The sequence below is a fragment of the Dasypus novemcinctus genome, chromosome 17 (assembly GCF_030445035.2).
Source record: "Dasypus novemcinctus isolate mDasNov1 chromosome 17, mDasNov1.1.hap2, whole genome shotgun sequence".
Classification (NCBI taxonomy): Eukaryota; Metazoa; Chordata; class Mammalia; order Cingulata; family Dasypodidae; genus Dasypus; species Dasypus novemcinctus.
In genome coordinates, this window is record NC_080689.1 from 58,150,193 (window position 1) to 58,157,147 (window position 6,955).

The 6,955-nt window shown below is 42.1% G+C and overlaps 1 long non-coding RNA gene across 1 annotated transcript; it reads left to right on the plus strand.

The window, feature by feature from the left end:
- The first annotated feature begins 1,297 nt into the window (after nucleotides 1-1,297).
- On the plus strand, nucleotides 1,298-6,451 carry LOC139436761 (uncharacterized). The gene is made up of 2 exons (XR_011646123.1): nucleotides 1,298-2,040; nucleotides 4,876-6,451. It is a non-coding gene; the product is annotated as an uncharacterized lncRNA (long non-coding RNA).
- The last annotated feature ends 504 nt before the right edge of the window (nucleotides 6,452-6,955 follow it).

The window sequence follows — 6,955 nt, forward strand, 5'->3', positions numbered from 1 at the left end:
CAAAAAGAAGGCTTTTATGTGGAAACTTGGTACCTTATCTCAAACCACACAAAGCAGGCGGACCTGGCCCTTGCGAGCTGGAGTGTGAAGATGTGATTCCATGTATATACCTCATTCAGGGATATCCTGCAATTTTGCTTTTTCAGGTACTTTAAAAAGAAAAAAAAAAAGAAAAACGTGACAGTTGCAGCAAAAGATGTAACAAAAGCTGGTCTCATGTAAATATTATGTTATTAAGACAGATTGGTCTGAAGCATAAACAAAATAACTGTGCGGGGGCTGGTTTTTGTTCTGACTGGGTTTCTTAATATAGTAACTGTGTTCCCATCCTGTTAGCACTCTTTCCTTATCAAACATTGAACTGGAGTATAAGGAAGTTTAAATTACCAGTGATTGGAGATCCGTTTTCTAAACACTTGAAACAGATGGTTTATTGCCTGGAAAGCATGCTTCTTTCTGGGGAATGGAGTGTTGAATCTTGGTTATTTCAGAAAAATGTTTTGTTACAGCTCATTTATTGACATCAGGTTTGTCACGCTGATCAACAATTGTCCCTTCAGCTCTGATCCTTCCATCGAGTTTGCCCATTGGGCAAAGTTCTTGTTTTTAAGGCTGCCAGCTTGCTTTTTACACACTGCAATGGGCAACGTCTGATTACTTCTCCTACACTTCTCACAGCGTCAAAAAAAAAAAAAAAAAAATCAATAACCATACAGAAACTTTAAAAAAATAAATGCTATTTGAAAGTGTTTAATTGCCAGCGTTGGACCCTCTACCAGCTGAGAAACAGTGAGCTTAATGAAGATAATGTCGTTTTTAGCAAATTTTGCCAGGTCTTAGGATCAAATCCATGATCATATGTTGCATTTAGTTGGCATGTCACTTTAGTCTCCTTTAATCTGTAAGAGTTCTTCAGTATTTCTTTGTCTCTTTCATTCATAGTTTTAGAGTATAGTCCAGTTATTTCATAGAATGTTCTCAATTCTGTTCATCCAAAGTTTTCTCATAATTAGTCAGATTATGTTATGCATTTTAGGCAGGAATTCTAGTAAGGGGTTAGGTCTGAACTGTCTAACAAGATTCCTGTGTTGTGCAAGGAAGTTGGCCCAGTGTGTGGAATTTTTCTTTTGAATCCTGATTTCAGAATAATGCTTCACACCTCCCACCAAAGAATCTTAATTTGAACTGAGTGGTCTAAAATTTTTTAATAAGGTTCTCAGCATCCCATTTAAGAGTCAAATTGCCTGGAGTGTGCATGTGTTTCCGGGCTTTCTTCTTGGGAGGAGATGAGCTGCTTTGGATCTGTGTGAATCGTCTGAGAAGGTTAAGAGAGGGCAGGGACTGTTTCTTGTAAACTGACAGTTGGGGAGAGTGAGTTGGAGATAATCGCATAATCCATTTATAACCACCCAAGTTAACAAGCTCTCACCTTCTCCAAATAGGCCTCTTATTTACAAATGGCCACTTCTCCTCCAAAGTGGGCTGTCACCCATGTGACTCAGGTCACATGAAGTCAGTCTCATGGAACTATTTTCCCACAACACCACCAAGATCAGCTCACGTCGGGAACACTAAAAGAACATGGGGTGTTTTTTAAAATGTGTAATCTGAGCTTAGAAACTATTCTCCCCTTCCTTTGTAAACAAACTGTCCCCCTGAATAACTTGCAGCACGACCCCAGAACAAAGGCGGCCGGCGGCCTGAGTCACCACGCTCAGGTCAGCGCACACGTAAACGACGAGTCCAGACGCTGCCCGTGAGAGACAGCCTTAAATGGAATTATTTACAGAAGGGAATGAATAAGTTGCTAAAGAATTCAAAATAAAATCATAAGAATGGCTTTTCACGCCTCTGTAGTCCGGCCTTCGCCTACGCCCCATCTTGAGTTCTCAGCTCCCTTTCCTCTAAGCCTGTCTCCCCCTTATCAGTTCTCATCCAGGGACGAGGCCTGCACTTCCTGCTGAGATGCCCGGATGGAGCCTGCCAGCCAGGACATGGGGCTTCCTCCAAAAAAGATGCAGGATGGTCGTCCGATGAAAGGTTAGTCGTGCAGTTGTCTCCATGCCCCTCCAATCTCACGTTCTGCCATGAGAATACACATCCTTCCAGAACAGGCAGCAGTGTCTGTCTGATCACGGGGCTTGCTACCCCTTAGGGGCAGGTCTACCCCAGGAACAGCCCTTCTTTCTGTTTCCATCTGGCGGAGAGAGCCTGCTGTGTCCGGCCATGTCCTCAGAAACATACCATGCAGGAAATGGGGTCAGTGGTAGCAGAGAGGACAGGAGGGCTGTCTGCAAACTGAGCAGCTCTCATGGGGGTGACAGGTCAGACATGTGTGTGCAGCCCCAAGAGTTAGGAACTGGATGTTACGAGGGACACCGGTTGAGATTTGGGCTCCACATAAGGAAGAACCTTCTAAAAAGTTCTGCGTAGACCTTTGTCTTTCCCACAGCGACTTGTTAAACTGAGTAGAATTGAAGCAAAGCCCTCAGAAAATATAACAGATGCCTTTAAGAAGGTAGTGAGTTCCCATCTCATTACTTAATATTTGCAGAAAAGCTGAGAAGTGCTTTGGTGGGCTGATGGAAGAAGAAAACTTTTGTTGATATCGTTTTTGGAAGAAAACTTTTAAAGTTCCCTTTCAAGCCTTCTATAAGGTTTACTGATCAAATTTTAGTGAAATTTAGCCTGAATATTTTTCCCAAAATAATTATGCTTCCATATGTTTTATTCAGAATTCAAAGAAGAAATATTTCTCAGTTATTTGCAAAGAGGAGCCAATTTCCTCTTCTATATACATCGCCAGCATTCATGCGATTTATACAAAATTATGTAAAATGGGAGAACCATGTAACAACAGAGTCCCATGCTCTAGTAAAACCACCTAGAAGCTAAAAAAACCTTACTGTTTCTTCGGGTTGTGCTCTACTAACAGAGCAAGATGAAACTAGAGGTGTTTTATTCCATCTGGATAGACTGTGAAGGGGAAATGTTTAAAAAGAAGAGGCCAAAAATCAGATTTCATTTCAAGGAAAAATTAGCCTGCAAATTATTATATTCAAAATAATTTTCCACTTTATTTCTCAAGGTGCCTTTTTGCATGTACACAATTGATTTATGAACCTGATATAAAATGTTTATCTGCATCTTCATTTTAGTCTAGTAACTACTACATAAATTTGGACACAGGTAGTGAGCATTTTACAGAAGGACACAAAGAGACCTCAGCTGATGCGTGACAGCATCTGAGCCGATGTCCCATCATCGTGGAATCTCGTCAGGTGAGCCCAAGCATGGCCACCTCCCCATTGCAATCAGGACAGGTGTCCACAAAACTAGGGCGCGTGTGTGATGGAAACAGGCTGAGCACAGCAAACACTCAACTCCTGGGTGGGGCTGCTAATGTTTCCACACCAAGGAACACCCTTTCTTGGTTGCCATGGTACAATGTTGCGGACTTTCCCGGCATCTAATGTGTGAAATTAAGTGTCCTTGCTTGGGGGCGAGAGAATGCAGAGCATTTCCTTTGTCACCACACGTGATCTTGCCAAACTGCAAAAGGCTGAATACGACTAACAGTGACTCTGCAAAAAGATCCACAAGCCCTTATAAGGCCAATGTCCCTTCCATGTTACAGATTACAAATGGGTTTTCTAAAACATTGCTTGACTTTATGGTCTGTTGATTATTCCAGTAAGAAGTAATATTTAAAATCCCTTCCAATGAAAATATCTTTTTCTTGAAGAATATAGATTCCAAAGAAGTCCAAAACATTTCCCAGGCCAAAAATTATACACAGGGAAAGAGTCAGGCACTTTAGGGCTGACCTTTTTGGGAATCACTAATTGACATTTTTTACATTTGTGAAGTAATTGGTAAATTCAAATGGATTCACCTAATTGTGTCTCTGCACTGATGGGTGAGTGAAGGCAATGGATACAGTCAGGGGGGAAGCACTTCCTTTGGGAGATGAAAAGACACAATACCTGCCCAAGTTCACTGAGCAGCAATTAAATCTGAACCTGACAATACTTCCTCTCATGGGGTATGCTCTGTCTGAATTTTTAGGAACCACAATAAAATGGCAATGCCAGTTTATGGAACAACATGACACTTTATTGATTAAATCTTTTCTGTAATGCCTACATTTTAGTTAAAACTGTACTATTTACAAATCAGGCAATATTCCAAGGGGCACACAGCATGCCTACAAGGTACAAATATACAAAGTTATGGCAAGCTTATGGCAAGTTTCCTTAAAATAACAGGAAATGTTAATGCAAAAAAAAGAGAGATGAAAATATAGGCTCTCTATTGTAAATAAGCCATACTCTGGGAAAGGATACTGTCTGAAGAGCACAGGAGAATATTTTACTCAAGAGGGAATTACAAACATAAAAATAAATTTTTTGGTATTCTACACTATATTACAAAAATAAATATATCAATCAATAAATAGTAGGAAGGCTAGAAACTTTTACATGAATGTTTTGGTTATTGGCTGCCAAAGTATCTCTGCTCCGATGTCCTTCCAGGGTCATATAGCATTATCAAATCCAATGATGACCACTCTGCCATAAAAATGCAAAAAAACTGCGTGGGATCTAGTGGAAGGTCCATGACCAGATAAGACATTACTAAGTTCTACTTCTCTAAGAATCTGACAATTTTATAACTGAGTGTAATACAGTGATAGAGAAGAGCGACAGATGGGATGAGGGTCCCAGCGGGAGACAGGCTGGAGGGGGGTAGGGAAAATTCTTCTCTTTGTATTTTATATCTTCTCATTTTTTAATGAAAAAGCCACACACACACACACACAAAGCAGATAGTGGCATTTGAGAAACTAATACAAGGCTCTCTCCCTTTCCTTAGGGATAAGGAAGTCCCCAGAAATGCAGGTTGGCATGTGAACTTTGGTGGAAGGAGAAATACTGGGGGTGTGCCGCCTGATCGTGCTGGCTTAGATCGTCACATTCTTTACAGTGAACAGTGGTAACAAGTGCTCACAAGTTTTCTCCCCGGAAGCCTCACCCAGCTGGTAGAGGGCATGGCAGAAGCAGGGGCTGTCCTACCCTTGGTGGGCTAACTTCAGAGGGGTGCCTGCCTGTCCGCCTCCTGAGAAGCGACCATTAACCAAAGTTTCATGGCTTCTGCAAGCTGGTGGACATCAGGATCATAAGTAGCTTGGTGGTGGGAATATTTATGCCATTGAAATCTGCATATCAGAGTTTGGGTATGTTTTTTTCCTCCTCCCCAGATGTGTGGTTGTAAAATATTTACCAGCACACCACTGCCTGATATATTTTAGATATAAAAAAACAATGTTGCTTGATTTTTATCTAACCAGAACTATCCTGTTCAGCCAAGGTTTTGCCATATATCTATTACAGTGTTCTTTAAAATGTTAAGAAGTACCGTAAAGTATACATTGTGTACCATGGAGTATAAAAGCTGCACCGCATTGCACTGAGGGCACTAAGCTTGGCTATCCATTACACATGCACCTGCACACCCAGCCCATGTCACATGAAGGTTATTACCTAAATGAACAGTTGAGTTGCTTGGCCATCTCACATTGTCTTTCTCTGCATACACGCTGATGGTTGAAATTCCACTTTGCCAGGGGCAATGAATTCCCAGGATTTGCCCTCTGGACACAAATGGGCAAAGAGTTATAGAGCTGAGTAAAAAATGGGCAAAATGCCCTTCAAAACAGCTTCCCTTGTCTCTATTTTCTAGTTCAATATGAGTTTATAACTCTAATGCATTTTGGAAAGGAGGCTGATGGTTTCCCAGGGTTAAAAAAAAAAGAAAAAAGTGCAAGACTTTGAAAGCAGCATTCACTAGGGCGAGAGCAGGATAGTGCACTGGGATCCACCTTCCCAAGTAGAGTGTGTGACGTGGGAACTGTGTGGGGACTGGTCGGCTCTGGCTCTTCCTGAACAACGCCCGTGATCCCGAACAGGGGCTAAGCTGGAGCCAGGCTCTCCGTCCTTCCACTGCTGACTGCTGGGCAGCTCGGCTCCCCCCACCTCTCCGGGCCAGCCCTGTTAGGCACGGTAACACGTCAGTTCCCAGGACGGGAAGCCTGCAGTTTTCACCTTGGAGAAAATCTGTTTCCAAATTTCAGACTTATATTTCAGTCATTTGCTTGCATTTCTATTTGTTTGTTTGTTTAAATGAATTATTTTGGAATTTAAAAAAAATTCTTCGTTATTCATGGAAAAAATACTTCATGAAATATATTGTCAACATCAAATCAAGTTAAGGAGTAGGGGGAAATCTAGACACTAACCCCTTTCATCTGGAAAACAAATGCTGTCAGGCATCTCCTTCCAGCCCACAGCGTGGGAGAGGAGAGGAGACCCCAGGCAAAGACAAAGGGCGGGAGAAAGAGAAAAGAGCAAAAGCAGAGGTGCAGAGGCCAGCAGAAATAAGAAATTAAAAATATTAAGTGATTAGTCCAGCAAGCAGGTCCCTTCTGAATTTCCTCCCCTTGGTCTTGAGTAATTTTATTTTGTTCAAAATGTTTCCTTATCCGATTTGAACTGGGTATGCTTTACAGCACATCTAAGCATCACGTCTGTATCCTTCCCCCTTCTCCCCTATGAGTTCCTCCCACCTCCTCTACCCTCTGTAGCAAAAAAAGAAAGGCCAGTTGCCACACAGGGCACTATTTTCTTCTGTCTCAGGAATGAATTTCATCCTGAAGTCCCCTCTGATGTCCTTTCTTGACCAGGCACTGCCCTCTGGAGCTCTCGGGTCCCCGTGGGTTCGTTCATTGCTGTTATAACTCTAAGGCCCACATGACCTCTTGGGCCGTTTGGGTTCGTTTCTGTATCAAATGTCCTTCATTCAAACATGCAGCTTCCTTCACCAGGCCCTGGTGCTCTGAGAAATGACCGAAACTCAACGGACAAAAGCTACAAGTCCACTTCCAGGTATATTTAGG